Source organism: Lichenostomus cassidix, chromosome 9 (genome assembly GCF_008360975.1).
Source record: "Lichenostomus cassidix isolate B80296 chromosome 9, HeHo_3.0, whole genome shotgun sequence".
Taxonomy (NCBI): domain Eukaryota; kingdom Metazoa; phylum Chordata; class Aves; order Passeriformes; family Meliphagidae; genus Lichenostomus; species Lichenostomus cassidix.
This window is the reverse complement of record NC_139490.1, coordinates 13360132-13383329: the sequence shown is the minus strand read 5'-3', so window position 1 is coordinate 13383329 and position 23198 is coordinate 13360132. Positions and strand designations below refer to the sequence as shown.

Below are 23198 nucleotides of genomic sequence, written 5' to 3'. Positions count from 1 at the left end.
AGAAAAGCATCATCAAGGATTTTTTCATCCTGATCAGACCAAGCATATATAAGAAAGTCAATTACATCATCTGGCAGCATCTGTAGATCATGGGGATTGAAAACAAGCAGCTTGGGATCTTTTGCAAGGAATTAGGATAATAATGGGTGTAGAAAGTCCTAAGCAATTTTAAGACTCCAAGAAAGGTGTTTTCTGGGCTGCACCACTCTGAACGATAATCAACTAACACAGCAACTCATCACTCTGTAAGTTCTGCACATGAGAAAAGGAGCAGAGAGAACCTCTCATCTTCTTCCAGAGCCAGAAAGTTTGGGGAAGAGCAAGTGTAAGGAGACATCCATCAGTGTGCAACAGCAGCCAGAAGCTGGGAAATTGAGGGAAAAGTTGGCTCAAAGAAAAAAAGTCAACATGAAATCTCAGCAAGCAAGATGTTAAAAGTGAAAAACAGACCCCACCTACCACGTGGCTGAACTGGGAGTGGAAGCTGTTGCAGTGTTGGCTGCCTCTCTGGTGGGAAGGCTGTGTCCTCTCCACCCTACATTCACTGGAAAAGCCTCTGGTGTTTGCTGGAATGTCCTTCGTGCTAATAGAGTTGTCTCTGGCATGGTCATTTCTGCAGTAGGAAGTTTCTTCTTAAAAAGAAAAAATGCAAACCCAAGAAACAACAAAGCCAACAACTAAAACCCACAATAACAGGATTTAGAAACAAAACCAAATAAGTTTATAGTAGCAGACTGGCTGTACACAGACTGTTGTAATTTATTTTTGAAATACAGCACTAAACTCTGGATTTATTCATGAATGCTCTGAGAAATTTACTTTCCTTTTATTACAGGACAGAAAATCCCACAGGTCTCTGATCTTGTCTTTCACTTTCTGCTGGAGTTTGGAAGATTTTTTTTTTTTTGCTTGGTCCCTCTGCATTATATTTCTTGGCTTCTTACAGAAGTACAGTTTCTGTGCTCCAAATTCTTCTCACATAATATAACTAAATCCATATGTCCAATTCATACAATTGAACACGAGTCTCTGGCTGAAGCTCTCTCAAAATCTGGCTACCACTTTGGCATTTTTCATCCCATACGGTTTTTTAAGAGATTTTTGCCCATGAAGTTCTAATGTTTGGCAATTGGAAATCAAAGCACCTTCTTTGCTACTATAGACCTTAAATAATTTTTTAAAGTCTTGGTTCACAGTTTTTTGCATTCAAAGCAGAGTGACCTAAAAATTAGCTGTTTGGTTTTCCTAGTCCTTCCTGCTCTTCAAAGACAAGCTAAACATTTGAAGACATTCCTTTAAAAAGATATGGAAACTCCAGCATTTTGCCTAATGCTCCTCTGTCCTAATTCAATGTAATTGAAAGTCAGGTTGGATCAGCAGCTTGTCCTTGGTTGCAGATGTTGGTCTGACTCTTGATTGCTAAGCTACACGAGAGCTGCAGAAGTGGAAGCAGTGGGTTGTGGGTTGTGTTTTTCCACCACATTTCAAAGCAGCTCATCTTCTCGATCAAAATTAGCTGTGCCAGTTTTCTGTGTTTGATTTAGACAGGGAAAGTCACAACAGTATTCAAGCTTCTGCAGCTGTCAAAGTCTTTTCAGTTTCCTTATCTGAATGCTGCCATTTTGGTTTATATGCTGTGAAGTGAAGCTCCGTTTTCATGGGTCCTTGTTCTGTGACCAAACTCTATAAATGAAAAAGATTAAACACTAAAAGACATGTGCACGATGTACTTCTGCTGCACTGAGCCCAAAAAAAAACCAAGGTGTAAAAACTGTCTGAGCTACCAAAAGGAGTTGTGAGGAACTATGAGTGTATCCAAAGATATTTGGAGAGAATATATGTTTATATAGTAAATTAACTTCAAACAAAGGCAATTTATCTTGTCTGAAAATTCACATAGTTGGTAATGCAATTGAATTAGAAAAACAAGAACAGGATGTTTAAAAATTCTTACAAGTTTAAAACCAACACTAGACACTTTCTATTTTAGAATGAGATTTAATTGCTCTCTGTAAAATGCACTGGCAGGACAACCATTTTCTCACTGGCAGGTAACAGCAGTTCCAAAAAATGTGCTTTCTCCAATGTAGCTGTAGGAAGTGTTGCTGCCTAGAGACTAGCATGGTCATTAATCAAAACAAAGAGAACAAACTGTTACATAAAGCAATAATTTTACTAGGCAAGTACTTCAAGTCTGCTTAAAACAGATGATCAGAACATATTACCCAGTTCTTGCTTTATTGTCTCCATAAAAACTTGGAAGAATACATGTCTGGTTCAGTAATTTATTTTTTCAGGCTCAAATATAATTTACTTCTGCAAGTGGTTTGGGGTTTGCTTTTTTTTTGGTGGATTTGTTTGTTTGTTGGTTGGATGGTTTGTTGGGTTTTTTAATCTGGTTCTTGCAAAAATTTTACTTTATTGGTAACTACTGCTGTGGGATTTCAGACACACACATTGCTCACCTTGAGTGCATTGAGGGTGGAATGGAATGGAGTGAACACCAGTTGGAAATTTCTCTGGGGTGTTGTTATCAATACTTAACATGGATAATCTGAAGGAGTTCAGGATAATCTAAAGTACCCTAAGCATAAGTAACAGGACAAAATCAAGCAGAAGGAAATTTATGCTGATCCTTAGGGAAAAACACTCTTTATATTGCATATCCTGTTAAATTACATGAAAGGTCAGTGGGGAGCAGGTAGGTGCTTGGAGCCACTTTAGCCTGAAATTTGAGGTTCACTTGCAGGAAACTGTTTTGCCAGGAGAAGGAACTCCTCTGGTCTAAGATTAATCTCAACATTTATTGCAAATGTTCTGACTCCAGGGGCCTTGCTGAGCACTGGTGACTTTCCCAGTTTGGCTGTCCAAGTGCCTGGCGTGTATCTTGTCAGATCAGCACTGGGAATCCCTATTCACTGGTGACAATACCATTCGTCTGGAAAATACTAATTGAGCTCAGAGACTTTCAGGGACTAAGGCACTATTGTGTTGTCTCAGCAAGTATATAAATTATACAGATCTTTCTTAAGCAGAGGCCTGTAATTGGAACTCAAGCAGCCAATTTTCTCCTAACTTATAGTAAGTGGGGAAGAGGAAACAATTTAGTTAGAAACCTGAGTTTAAATAAGAAGTTATTTGGTTAGAAATCATTCAGCTATTTATTTTGGTTTTTATTCCATTTCAAGAGGGACAAAAAGGGGAGTATAGGAAATGAATTAATGGAAAAATAAAGCAAAATTCAGATATGGTATTATGAAATGTTTAATATTAATGTATTTCATTTATCCTACAAGGACTACTCAGTGGTTCCAGTAAGCTGCTTCTTCCATCCCTGTTATGCTCAATTTGATTTTGCTCTCTTGCTATCCCTTTTTTATAGGAACACATTTTTAAATATAATGTGCTAGTTTACTTGTGCCTCCTGCTCTCCAAAATAGTCGAGGATTTGCAAAACCATGTCTTTTTCTACTCCTTTATACTGTTGCAGAAGCTGAAGAAGTATTTTCTAATTTCATTTTCAATTATTTTTAGGCTAAAGAAATGATTAAACACAGATTACCTCCTCCTGGTCCTCCCACATGCAATGTAGCACTGGCAAAAGGAGAATGCACTAAATTCCTTTCTGTACAGTGATCTTTGTGTCTGCTATAGCAAAGGTATTATAAGTTTTTAAATACTAAAGAATGTAAGATTTTTCTTGTATAGAATCTGCACAGCTAGAGCATAATAAAAAAGGATTTAAAAGCCTTTTTGCTCATTTGCTTGATAAAACCAAGAGAAACATCCCAAAAAGAGCTTGCTTGATTCAGAGTGCATCCCAGGATGCTTGATAAGCTTCCTGGTTTGTAAAAGAGCATGATCCTTCCTGTGGCATTCTCATGAATGATACCTTGCATCATACCCTGGCTAGACTGAAATGTTTTTGGATGTTGTTTTGGAAAAGTGAGAAGGCAGTGAAACAAGAAGCTGCTAGACATTTTTGAAAATACCTTGCTTTTATTATCATAGAGTGTTCTTCTGATGAACCAACACAAGTCAGTTGCTCAGAAGTTCCTTCTATGACCCTTTGAGGTTCATTTATTTACTTTTATATTAATAAAAAGTCAGAGAGAAATCGTAAATGTGGTGCTTTCCAATTTGTATTTTTCTGGGTCATAACTAGTGCTATGTCAAGTTGTTACTTAAAGCAGATATATTTTTATGTAATAAGATTAGACTTTTTTGAAAGTGATGGGTGGAAAACCTGCCTCCACCTCTCCCTCTTTGCCGTCAACTTCGCTCAGCATTTGGGAACCAATGACCTCTAAGAGTGTCTCAGAAATCCCCCTGTGATGTGTAGGAAGCAGTCAAGTGTCACTACTGGTGTCTGGCTTGTACAGCCTCTCAAATCCCACTGATGTGATCTAAAAAGCTCTGAACCTGTTTTTACACAATACTTGTTGTAAGTATTAAGTTGTTGTTATGTTGTAAGAAGCCACCATGTCTTCTTAGTACTTGTTCAGCCTTAGGTTAAATACAGCTCACCATGGCCAAGCTCTCTGACTGTATCTAAAAAATTATTTGAAGTATTTTCTGAATATTTTTAGATATTATTTTCTGGTGTATGGAGAATTTTTTTTTCTTTCTAGCTTAAAATCTGCTAAAAGATAACATATTGTAGGATAATGTGGTGAATAAAAATCATTCTGCATCTGAACTGTACTTGACCTATCAAAAATTCAGTGAAAAATCACTACTAGCCTGAGTTCACAAAGATAACAGACTGGGGTTTTCAGTCAGCTGGCACTCAGCTCTGTAGTTTTCTCTGGGCTGTGACATTGGTTTACAATAGTCTATGACCATTTATTCATCACCAAGAATTAAAAATGGTTTGTTATTCAAATAAAAAAATTTAACAATACACTGTTACTGTCAATTCAGTAGCTTCTCAGCCCATTTCTAAATTAACTGGTTTAACAAAACTAATTTTCTTCCTGGAAAGAATGGACAGGGCAAAAAAACCACAAAACAAAAGAAAACCAAAACCAAATAAACAAATAAAAGCCACAATAATCCCTCAGTGCTCTTTAGAATTGAGGCTGATTTGCAGAAGCATTGAATGCATCTACACACTGAAAGGGCTGGAAGATAAAAGCACAGACTGTAACACCAGAACTTCTTGACTCAGAGCAGAATTCTGAGACTAAATCAAAATTAATAGTTAGGTGTTTGATAGATGTAAACTGGGATGTAATTACCTACCCTGAACTACATCATTTGAAATGAAATCCTTTGAAGAGCTTTCCTTATTTTTATGAAAACAACCTGAAAGGATTCCAGCTCTGCAATGCTGGTGTTGTCAATGACCTTCTTCCAGATCCTGATAAAATGATTTCCAAAGGAATTAAAAACTTATTATGAAAATAACATAATATTTAATTAAATAGCATTTGAAGGTTTTTGTTTTTTGGTTTTTTTTCTCTTTAAGTGTTCCTTCTGTAATTACCTTGTTGCCTCCTTAGTTATGTAGGAATTTCAGTCCAAGAAGCACTGGGTGAGCCTTGGGAAGTGCTTGGAAAAGTGGTGTTATTCCCATCCATCACCAAGTACTCATTGCCAATGGATTCCCATTTCTCCCCACTCTAAGGATTTTCTGGTCTAGGTAATAAGCTGTATTTCATTGCAGTTTAACTGGATATTTTTCGTCGTAAAGTTTAGGAGATGAAGCATTTCTGCAATAAAATTAATCTCTGTAAATACATTGTATTGCACATGCTATTTTTTCTTTATCAGAGGAATTAACCTCTACTACCACAATTCACCACCAACTGTAAAAATTAAAGAGGATACTAAAACCATAGTTCTAAAAAGGACATAAATCAATTTAAAATTAACAATAAGCTTTCTATTTGAGCTGTTTATGGCCATTCATATTAATACTTAATGGAAGAATAAAAATGTCAATTATTTCTGTGTATCTGATCATCAAGTTGCAAACACCCATTAGTAAGAATAATGAAGTTCAAAGCAAACATCCATTTTGAGTGACCAACCCATGTAAAATAATAAAATACTTTAAATTAATGACACGGGAATGTGTTGATATATTTAAAAAAAATTTCTACCAAGTAAATATATCTTAATGTAAGTAGATTTGGCATGATCAACTATTAAAAACTCTTATTTTCAATAAGAAATCTCCACTAGTATATTTTATAACGTCTGTCACAGAAACACACTTGATTCAGAGTAATTAAATCTCTTGAGTCACCAGAAGCAAGTATCTGAAAAGTGATATAAAATCTTTGCTAGTAAAATTTGCAAATGACAAAAACAATTCTAATAAAGCAGCAATAAGTAATTGTGCCAGATCAATCTTATAGCTCAGCTTGGGTGAGCAAGTATGCTTGGTGGAATAGAACAAATTCTGACTAAAAACTCAGGTTTGCATATTCCATAGACATTTGCTAAGTTCAGCTGTCTTTGGTCACATGGAGTCTGCTGTAAAATTTTGCTTTGAACTTAAGTGTTGTTGTTTTATCTGTCTTGACATTTTATGTGAGTCTGGGAATTTAAAAGCCTCAAAAAATTGAAATAAGTGAGGCTGGTTTTCACATCAAAATGCACAAGGGGGGAGTTTCACAAGGTTACAACATGAAGCCAAAATCAGAACTGTTTTCCTAAGGCTGATACCAAGGCAGCAGTGAGAATCTGAAACCTGTGATGTAATTCACACCATATCCACTTCTTTTGGAACTCGATGAGTTTCCAGTAATCTTGTATTTATTATATGCTTTCTGTAACTCTAATATTTAGCCTCTAGTCTTGCTCTTCTTCAAACATCCTGTTGTTGCAGCACTGCACTTGGTGATGACTCAGCCTTGCAAATGTCTTTCCCTTGAATGATGAGAGTGATGCTGTCTTTATTCTTTGCTTAATGACATATTTAATGATTAATAGTTGATAACTGAGATCCAAATTCTTTTATGTGACTAAAATGATAACCAGCGCAGACTAAGTAATTCCTCTGTGACCTTAGGCAAGACACTTCAGCTCTGTGTAGCTAACATCCTTATCTATAAAATGTGAATGGCATCACTTCATTTATTTCCTCAAAAGAAAGCAACCACAGAGCTTCTGCCTCCAGCATTGTGATGATGCACATCTGACAGGCATTTCTGCTCACAATCAAAGAAATTATTGAGTTCTACATGGGGCTGAGCAATTACTCTGTACAAGTCCAAGGCTTTGAGTGTTTCACACCTAGACACAAGCATTTCAAGCTTTGAGTACTTATGTACACATTAGAGAGGTTTTGGTTATTACTTTAAGACAAGCAAACAGTTGCTTTTCTGTTCAGTACTGAACCTGTTGTGTGAAGAGTTCAACTTTTCAGTGCATCATGTTTGATTTCTGTGGTGAAGGGAACGAAGATCTGAGCCACTGGACTCTGCAGAGGTGTCTGTGAATTTAACATACTTCAGGGGAACTGCAAGATCCACAAGATATCCCTTTTCACCACATTGAGGAATTCCACACCAGTAGTACTGTGACTGGGCTGCAGCCATCTGTACAGAGCTCTTGGTTTCTGAGGTGGGAGCTTGAGGAATATTTTTCAATATTTACACCTTACAGAAAACTGAGTGTTGACAAAAGCCCAATAGGCACCAATATCTTTCATGACTGTAAGTGGGGAGAATGATAAAGTCCACAGTGTGTAGGGTTTTTTAATTTGTATTATCATTGCCAGTCTTGAATATTAAAACTATAAACCATTTCTAACTGCCTTGATCCAAGGGGTTGGATTCCTTTTTCTTTCTTTTCTAAACTGCTCAGTAATTCAGTTCATTTTTTTTCTCATGGTTTATGACTTAAACATTTTTTTTTTTTAATACCATCACTTGCTGTGGTATTAGACTTCTCTAACCCACAGTTCATCTCCATCTTATCTTGCAGACTCACAGGGAAGTTCTTCCTCTCCCTGGCACACTTCATCTTGCATACAGGTAACATCTTCCTGCTAAACCATTCATAAACAATGTGTAGCTGTGCATCCACCCAACTGAAGATCACAAAACAAAAAATATACCTAGAACATACCAATTAATTTGTCTCACTATTTCTGCCGTAAAGAATTGTCATTGTTTAGGACAGAACCCATTTTCATGGCACTCCTAAACCTCACCAAACCCTCATTTCACATTGTGCTTTCCAAGTAGAGATGTCCAAGGCTTTTCCAGCATAGCTATAAAATAAGCATGGCTCAGCTCGGACACCTTTATTTAAAGAAAATCTGGTGCAAACTATTAAGATCTTTCTTTCTGGTCCCTGCACGGTGGTTTCCAGGGGAAATGAAGCCAGACCCACACAGGCTCCAACATTATCTCTCTGGTCTGACACCTGATCTGAATAATTAGTAGCCTGAGACTCACCAAAGCAAAGAGACCACCCTGGGAAAAGTATTTGCTTATCTGAATCTGGATTTTGAGCTTGAATGTGCTTTAAGATGAAAAGAAACTCCTTGCAGCCCTCTGACTGCCATGGTAATATTGTAGTAACATTGTTTTTTTTGTTGTTTTTTTGTTCTTTGTTTTTCTTTCTAAATTTGGCTTAATTTGGGGGATTTGATTTACATGAAACCCAGAAAAAGACAAGGTTGCCATTGTGTTGCTCTGTTATTGCCATATAATGCCATCCAGCATAGATTAAAAAGGTGATGGTATGATGTTTCTCTGTTTGGGTGCAATGATATTCAATATGCTTTTTGGAGAGCTCTGTGGTCAAAGTCAGAGAAACCAGAGCTTTTCTTCTGACCTTTCTCATGTCCTTTGTAGAATTCTGATAGAGTGGGAAAATTACTCTAAGTCTATAAGCTCTTCTTAAGACAGATAAAGGGATGTGGAGTTTCTGGTATCAGGTTGCCAGTATCTTGAAGAATAAGAAGTCATTTAAAAGTTGACAGAGTTTGAGCCTTTTATTTAAATTCTGGTAAGTAAATTTTAAGAGCCCTGAAATCAGTGAAGTGGAACTTAAGAAAAGTGACTTAAGGAAAGTTTTAGGGATGACATTACTGCTCTCTAAAGAGATGTCTTCATTCCAACTACTTTCTCACCCCTGCCATGAGTGTGGAGGTGCTGCTGCCCACAAAGAGGGCACCTGAGAGAGGGCTGGCAGCTTTCAGGAGCTTTTGCATCCTGCTCTGGGCTGCCTTTTGTTCCTCTGTACTTTATAAATTGATCACAGCTTGCAGGCAGAAAATGGCCTGCAGATTGTTAGATGGCTGCAGTCATTAGATTTATCCTGCTTTGAATAAAAGAAAGTATAATGCAGGATTCAGTAAAAAGGTAGGCAAATGGCTCAGCTTCTTGTGCTTTCCTTTTTAAAACCTACACTGTAATGGTGCCCTGAGCATACTAAAGAGCTTGGGCCATAGACTGGAAGATTTGTTTGAGGTTTTTATGGCTGGGCTTGTTCTGCATCTGTCTGATCCATCTGCCTTGGTCTGATCTTGCCCATGAGTGAACTGGATCACAGAACTAGAAAAACCTCTCCTCCCTTAGGCTGAGTGGGAGATTTTTTATTGTGTAGCAAATTTCTCTTCCCTCCCCTGTCCCTTCAGTATCTGAGCCAATGGGTTGAGAAGAAAAACTGCCACTATGTCTGCTATTTCACAGCTGGCTTGTGTATTGGAATCTCACCTTTCAGCATAGTCTTCATATGTGCTAAATGATTGAAAACTCTTAAAGAAAAACTTGTGGTATGTATATCTCAGGGCACGAGACAGAGGTCCATCACCTTTTTTTTTCCATTAGCTAGTGGAGTTTCAAGGATGAGAGACAATAAACCCCATTGAGAAAAGGAACCTTTCCCAGGTACTGAGGCAAAATGAGAAGGAAGTACTGAAAGATAGCATGACAAAAATGTAAGAGTTGCACACACATGCAAATCAGCAGTGTCACAGTTAACCAGCACTAAAAGCTGCTCATCTTAATAATGATATCTTGAAAATATGCAGCAATTACTCATGATGGTCTTGAGATGCTCTTCTTTCACAAGATCAGACTTCTGATGAGCATTTAACTCACAGAGTCACATTCTTTCATTAAAAATGATTACTCGAGCATGGCTTTAATATTTTTTTTAAAGAAAAATGAAAACAGAACTTAAACCTCCTTGCTGTTATGGGCTTCAGAAGTTCCTTTCTGTGTCAGTCTTGCATAAGCTAAAGTGCTGGAAAGGAATTTGAATTTGTGGGTTTTACATAGTTCAGAATTTTTTCCAAGTACTAATATTTATTAAAGGAAATTTAGTACCTAACTGGAATACCAAATCTGTTTAACAATTCAATACTGTGGCTTTACACCCTGTTCTCTGGAGCAAGCTAAGGCTTCCTACCAATTGAAGCAGGAGCTGATTTTCTTTTCAAATAGACAAGCTGTATTTAATTTATATTTCTTACCATCATTTTAAAGATTACTTTTTAAACCTATCTTCATGCTGCTGAATATCATTAGGTATGATACTTTTACTACCCATTTACTTTGGGAGTAGGCAGAGGTCATTAAAATCTGTCTTCTTTTTTTTCTCCCCCTCTCCTATCCTCTGCCATTGCATTACTGGTGTATCCATTGCCTTCCCCTAAATATTCCATCACAAAATTTTAAACACACTCATCCCTTTTCCTTTTGCAGAGAGAAAGCCCAGTGTGAATAAAATTTAATAACTATTGATGTGCTTCTAAATAAAATAATTCAGTATCTATACAGCACCAGTCTGGCAAGCATAAGCAGACATAAAGAAGCAGTAAAAATTTAATTAAACCAGTTGTACTATTGTTATATTCAACCTGGAGTGGAGCAGGGAAAAAGTAATATTAGAGCTGCTAAACCACACACTAGATTTGCAGACCTTTATGATTTAAAGCAAGAACATAAATAAGATCAAAACCAGTTTTAGGTTGAACTAAGTCAGTGGTTATAACATGAAGTTGCCTGAGTTAGGTTCTCTTAGTGATGTCTTAGCAAAGAGCCATGAATAAGAAATCACTTTGCAGCACTGATGTGCTCAGCTCTGGACACATGGGACACACCTGTAGCTGCCACAGGAATGCTCTGAGTAGAAATGCAGAATTGTGAAAGATGATTCAACTGGGTTTTCCTTCCACAGCCTATTCCTCTGCTGGGTTTCATCTGAGCACAGCTGAATTGCAAGCCCAGAGCACATCAGAGAGAGAGATTTCTGATCATTCACAACACCGAGTCTATCAAATATTCATAAAACCTCTGCAATCTGAATTAGCCTTTCAAGTAATAGAAAAAATACATCAAAGTAATACAATAAGTGAGGGGGCCCCTCTACTACGTGTGATATGAAGCATAAGAATTTCTGTTAAATATTTGATTCATGAAAAGTAAATGAGGCATTTTCTGATGCCACAATTATGGGATTTCATACTGTATGAAAGAGTAACAAGAAAGATATTGTGTTATTGTGAACAGCTCTATTTCCGACCATCTAGACTAATGAGTGCCTTTGATCTGCTCTGAATTCTTCATGCTTCGTTGTTTCCATCATTGTCAAAAGCCACTCCTTTGCTTTTCTTGGGAAATAATCTACATAATGCAAAGTGACTGTTTATGGAGCACGGTGAGTGTTCTGCTCAAGGAAGAAAGGACATCATCTGATAAAAGGAGACATATCCTTGAGACAGCTACAAAATTAGATAACTTTAGCAGAGAGCAGATTTTTTTTCCTGCCAGTCAGATTTTAAGGAAAGGAATCATCCCACATTTGGGAGACAATTTTGCTTCTCCAAGGGAAAACATAACACTGAGTGAAAAAAGTTGCAATTCTGTTTTTCTCAGATTTTTTTTTAAATATTTTGAAGTGCCTGGTAAATGAAAAAGCTAAAAAAATGAACAACTGTAACAATTATTGCTCCAGAGATAGAGGCAATGCTCATGTCATCTTTTTATGAATTCATTTTTAATTTCAGTTTTCAGATTTTGCATCACTAATTTTTGCTTTTTGGTCCCCAGCCAGCAGATAACAATACAGGAAGACACCTGCCAACTCCATATTGCTGGTGTCCAGGTTTGAATTAATTTCTTTCCAGCATTGATGTTGGATTTTAAATTATAAGGCCCTAATCCTAAAGTGTCTCCTAAATTTGAAAGTCCTTCTTAATTTTAATAGCACCTGTATCAAGATTACCTAAATGGATTTTTTGCAGGATTTATTAGACATATTGTCATAAGGAACAAGATGGGATGATTTTAAAGAGTTTCAGTCACAAATGTGTTGTATGTAGCAGAGGATGACTATATTCGAATGTTTCTGATACAAATAAAAACTGTGATTTAAAAAGCAAATCCTTAGTCACAAATAGGTAATATTGGTATGGCAGATGCTGGGAAAGACAAGATCCTGTATGTTTATATACATAACCTCATTGTTACTGCATTTCTGTCCAGGAAATTCCCATTGGCTTCAGAGGATTCCCATCAGTGTGAGCAGCATGGGAACCAACCTGAAGGATGCAGGGCTCAGAAAAGTAGCCTAAAGCCTGACTGCATTCCCATATTCCTTTCTGAAATGAACCTCCCTTAAATAACAAGAAGAAAAAAGATCAAACAAGAAGTAGTTTTATTCAAAGAAGCAGTGTGAGAGATCAGCAAGCAGCAAGCTTATCCCTAGAGGAAGGATAACACACTCATTTTCTCCTCTCATCATACACTCCTGGAAATATCTTGATCAGTATCAGAGCTCTATGCAATATGTAAAGGAGATTACATTTCGTAAGATATATTTTAAATTATAAATTTCCACACTCTGTATTAATATGAAATGCAATTTTATCTGATTTTAATACTTTAATGCTAGCTTCCATTATTTGCACAGTAAGTAAATGAAGAGATGCACAGAAATCTGGATTTAATTAGATAGGACATGCTATCATTTACTGACTGACATAAGAATACATTAAATACAAGCATTGTATAATAATTTTTGTCCTGAGATGATGCACAGCAACACAGCAAAGTTGCATTTAATGCTGACTGATAAAACCCACCCAAATTTTGTAAAATGTAAATTGACAGCATTTTCTCTTTGTTTTTTTTTGGTTTGGTTGTTTTGTGTTGTGGGTGGTTTTGGGTGTTTTTTTTGGGGGTGTGTTGTTTGTTTTTGTTGTTGTTTTGGTGTTTTTGCTCAGTGACATCTGAGCACCTCACTGCCTTTAGTCCCTCAGCAGTTTCAAGGGCAAGAAAAAAGGACGGTGACCAGTGCTGGGCTAACTCCACACATCTCCTCTTCTTTTTCTGTTTGGTTTTTGTCCTTGGTCATCAATTCCCATTAGGTGAAAGCTTTCTACACTGCAGTTTTTTATACATAATAGAAAACTGTTGGGCAGTATAAAAACTTTTTTTTTATTTTATAGCAGAACCAAAATAAAACCAGAACCACTAAATTCCTCCCCATCTCAAGGGGTTCTGATTTCCAGTAGCTCCTTCTTTTCCCTGAGACTTTTTGATTTTCCCTTACAGCAGACTCCTATGTTCAGGAAACTTTGGTATCTTTATTCATAGCTGCCTACATAAATTCTTGGGTTGTTATTTATGCCATTATGGTAATGTCCCTTTCATCTTAAATTACTGCACTAAATTTGTCTTAATTTTCTGTTAAAGGTTACACTGACAAAGGCTAATAAAACACATGGAGCATTATTTGTATTTACTTACAAAGCTGCAGTATCCAGGACGACATCACCACTTCCATAAAGTATTATCCCATAAAGTTCATTTTGAAAGTGAATGCCATATCTCATTTCACTATGACATGCAAACAGCCTTTCTATCTGAGCCTTTACAGCACATCCATCATGCCAGAAGTGTGCTCATGCCAGTGAATCAAAAGCTACAGCAGCAGTTAACAAGAACTGTGCTAATTAATGGCTCAAACAGAAAGTTTTAGGAGTGATTTTTCCAGACACTTCACTCAAAAGTGATTGAGAAGGAAATGCCTCTTTAAAATTTTTATATAATGTCACACTAAATGAACCATAAAGAAACAATATAGAAAATACATAGCTTGGAATTTATGAGAACATTTTACAACTATTAAAGACCATGTTTAAAGGTCTGGATTTTAAATGGAGCTGAGGGACCTTTGAAAGCAGATTTACCACCAAGGTCATCTTTAAAAATGGAAAGGAAGAAATCAAGTCCCAAACATCACAGTCAGGAACATAAGAAAGTCTAGAATTGCAAGACAAGAGAGGAAGAATGGACACTAAAATGCTAAGAAATCATTATACAGATAATATCTATTCAAATCCAAAAGAAATGTGGACTGCCAGTCACAAGCTAAATGAAAAATGACATTGCAGCTGATTTTTTTCAAAAAAGTCTTTTGGACCAGCCATCCTCACTGGCTATTTAAAACTCTGATGTTCACCAGCTTAGCTGGTGACATGTTACTGCACCTCAGAACACAAATCTTGTCTCATGAGAAAACAGTTGTCAAAACATTTTTTTTCCCCCTCATGACATATGGAAAGAAATTCTTCATACATATTGAAACCATTTTTCTTTCTCTGAAGCAGTTTCAGTCATATGCTATATGGTATAACATAAAACCCATTTTCAAAATGCAAACATAGAATGAAAAAAATCTAAAAAATTTGAAATATATCTATTTTTTGGAACATCCTTTCTTCCATTATTTCATCAACAAATTGCATTCCTGTGAAATGGGTAGCTCCTTTACAAAGCAGAGTGGATGTTGATAAGGCAATGTATTAACTTGTATTTGGATCCTCTGGCGACATTTCTTTCAACACGTTTTTCTAACTGACCTTATAGTAGAAACTTAGCCCATATTGTGTGAAAATAAAGGTCCTTTTTGCTTTAAGTGAGGCAGTTATTTCCCCACCCCCTCCAAGATAAAAAACTCCAATTCTTTTTTTGAAAAGGAGTACAAAAAATTGTAGCTATTAATATCTCTGACTGTAAATATAAAGCCAAGTTTTGTCTAAATCGCCGGGAACAGAGGGTTTTAGCACTTTATATGGAGCCTAGAGCCACACACCAAAACTACAGATACATGAAAATTAGAAGTTAAAAGTCCTTAAAACATTGCTGGCACTGCAAATTCCCAGCCCTGTTTTGCCAGGGCTGCCCTGGGGAGCACAGGCAGTGTCCAGCAGGTGATGGACACAGGGCACAGCCCTGGGCTCTGCCTGGCCACACTGACCAGCGGGAGAAGGAGGGGGAGATAGGAGAAGGAGAAGGAGAAGGAGAAGGAGAAGGAGAAGGACAAGGACAAGGACAAGGACAAGGACAAGGACAAGGCAGGGCTGTGCCCCTCTCTGGGGCAGGCTGGGGAGCTGTGGGGCTCTGAGCACCCAGGGGTGACTGCTGCCTCCACTGAGCTGGCACAGGAATGAGGAGAGCTTGCCAGGGATTCCTCTCACTTCTATTCTTGCACAGCGCTGGGAAAGGACAGTTTCCTGGCTGCTAAGATAATTCTCTGCTTTTAATTTGAGTACCCTTTACCTTTGACAAACACATTCTTCCTGAAGTTTGTACAAAATAATACCAGTCTATTTCTTGCACATTGAAGTGCACCACTTCATTCTGAGCTGTTGTAAATATATCCAGAAGAGAGCTGAAAGGTAATTAGCACTGAGAACTGTCTGCCACCTTTTACTTATCTGACATTTTCAAGCCCTGTAAATTGTGTCTAAAGATAATAACTTACTTATTTTTATATAGCATTGAACTTGCCAGCCATTTTTAGTTATCAGTTCTTAAAGAAAACATTTTAGACCTGGAATCTTGTAAAATTTCAGCCTGGAGCAGACTTCACCAAAGTTAATGAGCCGTGAAAAATAAGATTTAACTTGAGAAGGCTGTTAATACATTTTTGCAGCTGTAGCCTGTGCTGGCAGACTACACTCTGTTAAAATAGATACCTCAATTAATTCTTTATTGGAAATTGAGAAAATAACCTATCTGGTTTTATTATAAAAAGAGGTGTCAATTTTTCTACTGGGTTTTAGTACTGGGTTTTGAGGCTGCAAGATGAGGCAAATTCTCCCACCCTGGGGGAAAGCTCTCATTGCAGGGCAGTGTGAGCAGAAGGGATGGAGCTCTGGGCTCTGTGCTGCCCAGCAGAGCAGAGCAGGGCAGGGCAGAGCAGAGCAGAGGAGAGCAGAGCAGAGCAGAGCAGAGCAGAGCTGATGCTTTCCTGACTCTCTGTCTGCTGTGCACCTCAGGCTCCCTCCTGGCTGCCCAGGGGTGAAGCTGAGAAAGCTCCATGACCTGTGGCAGCATCACACACATGCAAAGAAAGCAAAGAACAAAGAAATCTACCACCCCTCCTTTTTTCTTTTTTTTTTTTTTTTGACAGAGTGAACAAACACAGTTCATTTGTAATAAGGTTTTACTCAATTTTATTCGTTATTCACAAGTTTTTGACTTTCAGAGTTCCCCTTTTTTTCAAAAAAGAGGTGTCTGGGAAAAACAGAAAACAACAAATTGTCACTAAATTCACCATGTTGGCCTCTTTTTCCAAGTGTCATTTTCACTCATGCTGCTTGACAAGCTCATATGAGAAATGACAAAGAAAGTTCACAGAACTGTCACTTCTCTATTAAAATGAAATAGCCTCTCTTTTGCTGTCCTTCTTCACAATTTTCAGCATTTAATGTCAGTAAATGAGGGGCACACCAGTGGCATTTATAAATTCAGTTCATTTTGTTCTGTCTAGAAAACAAAAATGGAACTTGTCACCTTCTGTGTGTTTTCTTGATATCAGATATTTAGAAAACTATCTGACTACATGAAGAAGCATTTATCAAACTAAACATGCTATCTATATGTAAACACCCTTACCTGTTGCAGAGATTACTTTTATATCCCCATTTTTCTCCAGTCTTGATGGTGTATTGTAGCACTCGAAGTGCTGATAAAAATTATTGGGTTCTGCTGACTACAGAATGGGAAATGACAAATAGGTTGAAATCCACAGATTAAAAAAAAAATAATTGCTGAACTTGGTACTGTAACTCTTACATATTTTCTTGCCACACAATGTCCATAATAAATTAACAAATGTAAGAGATAAGTGTCTCTCTAGTCCAAATAAAATGCTTGCACCGTCAGTGGCTATAAACATTAGCACTCCACCTTAGTGGGTGAATGTTTGTATGATATTCAGCACTGAACTTTCCTCACTGCCTTTTAGTTATCATCCTGGCTGCTGCCTGTCAGCTCCTGAGGGTCTGTGACCATCTGGTCCACGTGAATACACATTTGAAGGTGTTGTGTAGTGTGAGAATGGGTGTAGTTCTTTAATACATGGAAAAGGAGAGCTCACACTCCATCCTAAAATAATTTTCTTACCTGAGGCAGCACCAAAAAACCCACCCAAAGGCAAAGGGCTGAGTGGTCAGTGTCCAGCTGCTGGTGCTGCAGGCAAAGCAGGGAATGGGGTCAGCACATGCCCTCCCTACCCAAGCAGCTCCTGCCCCACTCCCCCAGGCTCACCCCTCAGCTCCCCTCCCCTCCTGAGCTCCCACACCAGCACAGCCACATTGCACAGCCTTATTTCAAATGCAGTTACCACACTGATGTCTGAGAGACTCTTTTGGATTGCTCTCATATTCGCAGCATTGCTTTTCCAGCCTTCTTCCCTCTGGATCTTCATTCCTGTCTCTGTCCCCCTCTGTTTCCCTGCCCTGCCTGGGCCAGGCATCACCTAATTGTCTCTTGCACCCATTTCCCCATGTCCTCCATGCTTCAGTCCCTATCAGTTACACAGCTAAAAGGTATTACCTTCCCCTCACACCACATCTGAAAGAATGATTAAAATGCTGTTCGGAGTCTTGCAGTGCTCTGTGCCAGGTTGCTCATCACCGTGGGGGTGGAACAGTAAATCCCTCAGCAGAGTGTCTGCAGCTCCTTGTGTCTGCCTGCCAGCTCTGTTGTCACACTCCCTCACTGAGACCCTCCTGCATTAGCTCTGCTATCTTCACACCCACAAACCACATTCCTATTCCTGCAGAGAGCACAGTGAGTCCATACCCTGCAGGGTCCTTCTGCCTTCCCCTCAATCTCCCACCTTCCCTTGCTCTCGTTCATTTTGCTGTCCAAGCTTTACAGAGTGTTCTCCATTTCCTCTGCAAAGTCTGGCAACTTTCACTTCCTCACATCTTCTCCCTCATCTGTTCCTTTGCCTAACTCTTCAAGATTCAGTTTTTTGTTTGGGTTTTTTTTTTTTCTGCTTGCTCATTTCTGCCCTACAAGAGGGGGTTATTTGTCCAACAATCTCTCAACTACTAATTTTCACATCTTATTAGGATACAGTTTTCAGACAACTTTTGCCCTTATTTTAAAAATAGCCTAACATCTCCATCCTGTTTTATTAGTTGTTTCTCTTGCTTTCTAAAAGCCTGGCCTTTTGAAAACAAAATTTACTATTTGTTGATTTTTAAGCAAAATTAATGTGTGAGCTTCTATCAGTTTCAACTTAATCCCCTCACTAAAATTCATGGCAGAGTAAAAAATACATTTTGCTTTGGAAATGCTGAAATCTTTCGCCTGTAACAAGCTGCATTGACTGGACCATTTTGACAATACCTGTTCTCTGGTCTGCATTTGGGAAGGTATATTACCCTGTGATGTCAGTGATCCCAGCAGTATTTATCTCCCTACTAAAATGTCTTTCCAGCTTTATCTCTTTCCAGTCCACTTGAGCAGAGGAGAGTCATAACAAGCAAGGGATTTAGGACAGATGCACCCTTCAACACCAACAGAAATTAATCTGCAGTAATTCTCCAACGTGCTTTGGCTCCAGACTCAGCTTTCACCAGCTCCCCAAGCAGTGCATGGCAGCAGCCCATGGCTCAGTCATGGCTTGGCTGGTGCTGCAATGTCTAATGCATCCTGCAGCAGAAACTTGAGCTACTTTTTTATTCTCCTGAGGGTTTTGGGTTTTTTTTAAATCTTTTTGTAGTAAACAAACATTGTAGTTGTTCCTTTTGCCTTATACCTAATAGGGTGACATTACAGCTCAGTAGCTTATGGTCCCTGCTGCTGAACAATAATATTTTTTATATCAACAAGAACCCTTTTTACTATTTCATGCAGTCAGTGTAGCATCTGAAAATTTTCTGTCTGCGTCCTTGCAAAACTCTTCTGTTTAAGATGTACACCAGGGTTTTCTTGATTAAAGGGAGTACAGATCCTGCTGGATCAGATCTCTGTGATGCACCTTCTGTTACTGCTCAAGGAAGGCAGATGAATAAAAGATGGATACTCTTCTTCTTGTCAGCAATTCCAGAATTTCTTGAGAAGAGTCCACATTTTTTTATGGAGAAACTGTATGGATTTTCAATACTAGATTTTCTGCAATATTGTACTTGTGGGTGCAGACAATTGCTTTCCATACCAAGCAGAAAGACAAATGGAAACAGCACTTTGCTGTTCCTCTGTCTGCAAAAGTGATTTTCCTGTTGCTTCTATTCATTGGCTATTGAGTTGGAAAAGTAAATTCTGGAATTTGGCAACTTATATCAATTGACATTAGCAGCAAGATGTCCACTCAAAATAGCAGAAGGTAGGATTCCCCTCAAGAGTATGAGAAGGTCTAAATTTATAGCACAGTTTGGTTGCCATTCTGTGGAGTATAAAGTAGTTCAGAATATCTAAGGATGGTTAGGAACATATCAACATAAACATCAGGAAAATCAGTCTGTGCAAGAGGCAGATCTGCCAGGACCTCCTCCAGCCGTTCTGAAGTTTATCTGTGATGCACTAACTGACCTGGCTCTGTTCCATGAGCTCTAGCTCAAAACCACCTTGGTACTGGAGGGCTATAAACCAGAAAATACGATAAATGTGTGTCATGAGAAGGACACAAAATTATAAGCCAGTAAATTTGATATCAACACCTTAAAAAGCATTAGAAAGGACAAGAAAAATTGAAACAGATAAACGAAAATATAAATGAATCTTTATTCTTTGGTGTTTTGAAGGAGACAAAAGGTCTGTGATAAAGAAGATCCACTTGAAATAATAGATCTGGCTTTCTAAAAGGCTCTCAGACTCTCCCTTGCCAAAAGAGAAGGATTAAAAAGCTGAAAACAGAGAGTGGGAACAGCAGTTGAAGCTTCACTAAAGAAATAGAAAAAAACCTTTGAGATGGGCAACTGGTCATTTAACTGGCAGATGCAATTCAACAAAATAAATGTGAATTGTTATAGTTGAGGGAAAGATAAATCATCATTTCACATATACCATGATGTGTTCTAAGTTACTGCAGACTGCATCTTGCAGAGCAATACACAGTCCATGAGAACATCAGCTCAGAGAACAGCAAATAAAGACAAATGTTAGGAATTATTAAGAACAGGGAAAAAAATAGAAAATTTCTCTTACTAAGGTAGTTTCTGATTTCATGTTTGGTCTGCCTTGGACATCTGCTTTTACTCATTGCTTGAGACAGCATATTAAGAACTTTGGTTTTACCCTGTATAGCCATTTTAAAGCTTTTACTGACATGCCTCAGTGTATTAAGCAATTTATTCACTAAAAAGCATAAACCCCATAATTTATTAATAACAGAACTGAGCCTAATTGCATCAATCTTGTTTTAATTTTCAGTAAGGGTGTGTGTGTATATACGTATATATATATGTATATATATGTTTCATTTTTCTAATCCCAAATTGTAAATTTTTTTTAATTCCATTTTATAGCCTCCATATTTATAGCTCCTTGCAAGCTCCAAATATGTTCCTCAAGACCATGACTCTGACTAGGAAGATGAAGGAACATTAAATCAACCATACTGAACATAATTTGACTGGCAGCTTGCCTCAAATACTATTTTTCTCTCCCTGTGTATCCTTTTGATTTTACAACAAATTTCCCTGAAGCAGCACTTACATTATGATGCTTTCCCTAAAACAGGTTAATTGTTATTTGCTTTAATTATTCTCTACTCAGCTTCAGAAGAGCTGTCAAAATACACCTTCATAATTATATATTTCACAATAAGGTTGGAATGAAGACTGGACCATTGAAATAGTAGTAAAAAATTATTTCTAGGTAAGTTAGTTTTTCTCATCATCTGCTTTGGAAGAAATTGGCACAGCATAATGCACTGCACACATCTTTTGCAAATATGCTAAGAAAAGCTTACTGAGACAGACAAATAATTAAAATACATTTTGATGAGGTAAATCTGCAAGCATATAAAAACTCATAGAAATAATGCATTTCTTGTTAGTTGCAAAGCATACACAATTGAGCTCCTCCAAGCAGTGTCCTCCTCCAGATGTTCCTATGCATAGCTCAAAATTAAACAAATTGAGAAATTGGTATCAAATTATGTCCCAGCCTGGAAAATTTCTTCATCGCTGTGCTGTAAGTTGCCAAAGAACATTATCTGCATAATAAATCAGGGTCTGTCTTGGTTCTTGCCAAGTTATTCTCCATCTTTCTCGTGCCTTTGAGAGCTCCAGTTCACTCAGGCTGCAGAAAGGGCAGGCAGGGTTTGCAAATGCTCCTCTTGCTTTTCTTCCTGAGGGCTGGATGGGAGCAAACACAGGTAACTGAGCTTCCCAATCCCCTACTGCTTATTCCCAATTACTAGGTTTACCCCAACAAGATTACTTTTCAACTTTATCTTACTCTGAATCTCCAGCAGAGGACAACAATCTTTTTTAACAAAGTAATGTGTCTGTGGAACAGAATTTAACATTGAGGTAGAAACTCTTTAATGGCAGGATGAACCTGCTGCATTTCTCTGCATCCACCTTCTTTCCTTGGCACAGCAGTGCTTGATCTAGAATAGAATAGAATAGAAAAGGTAGTACTTCTCTGCAATTTTTTGGTCAACATTCTGTGGTTGTTCTAAGTCTGTGATTTGGGGACCTTCTCCATGGAATTTAGCCATTCCAATGACACTTTGTAATTTGCTTTGCTCAGGAAAGATTTTCAGCCACACAAGTAGCATAAAGCAAAGAATACAGAACACCAAAATAAATGTTTTTCCAAACAGTGAGGTGTTTATATAGAAGGCTTGCTGAGAAGTGATGTCATCATGGGAGGAATGAAAATATCCTGTAGAGCTCTATTGGCTACATACATCTTTAGCAAATACTGCTTCGTGTTGTTTGGAATATCTATTCCAAAAACAGAACACAGCAAAACCCACATGAAAACTAGAAACTTTTTCCTGCAATTTTCTGGACCTCTAAAATGTAAGATCTAAAAAAATAATTAGAAAACCCTCTGAACCTTCAGGGAAAAAAAGTATACTTTCAGTGCTTCTGTGGTCATACTGCAATCTTTTATTACAAAATTTTCTGTCTGGGCAAATGCTTATTTATTTGTAATGGCAGTGCCCAATTGGCACCATATGGGATGAGTATTTTTTATACTCCATGGTGTGCACAGACAATAAACAGCAAGCCCAGCAAAAGAAACATCACCATGAGTGTAATTGAAATCAACTGGCTGCATAACTTAAATTTGTACTGTTAAGAAATAGCAAAAATTAATTGTTTGCACAGGAAACAACTATTTTGGTGCTGCTCCATCCCTGTTTGCAGCAATGAAATTCTAAAAAGGGCAGGAAGAAGTTAAAGGACTCATCAGAATATTGCCAAAAATGATGGGCTAGGAGGTTTGCTTTTTCCATCTGATAATAGGAATCTCTCACTACAAAATTCCAGTTTTATTTCCATTTCAGGACATAGGATCTTCACATCTCTGATTTTTCTGCCATCTATTTATTGTGTCATATTTATCATTTATGGGCATCCTCATTCCAGGCCAGGGATGCTACTGGGGATGTGTAATATGTAGCATTTCTAGCCTTTGCCAGCTTAACCAGAGCATTTTCTTTTTATGGGCAATTGCTCAACAGGGATCGAAGTGTGCAATGAAACATCAATACTTGTAGGTAAAACCACTTTCCACCTTGCCTGCTTTTACGGCTACTACAGATCACTTTTTCCTCTGTTCCTATAGGAACTGTCTTCTACCAAAATGGAAAATGGAAAATGGAAACCCACCCACAGTGATGACAGCTCAATGAATATGCAGTATAATGCAAAGAGCTCCACATGTTAACTGGAACAAAATAAATTATTCCTATATGTGCCAAGACATTTTCAGGCAGATTTCACCACTACAGCAGAATAA

General features: G+C 37.8%; 1 long non-coding RNA gene across 1 annotated transcript in view; it reads right to left on the bottom strand.

Annotated features, from left to right (window-relative positions):
- Positions 1-698: 698 nt before the first annotated feature.
- The window catches only part of LOC146433313 (uncharacterized), a 35786-nt gene continuing 13286 nt past the window's right edge, over positions 699-23198 (bottom strand). Inside the window, exon 3 of the long non-coding RNA XR_014854051.1 lies at positions 699-1683. This is a non-coding gene — a long non-coding RNA (uncharacterized LOC146433313). The remainder of the gene's footprint in view (positions 1684-23198) is intronic.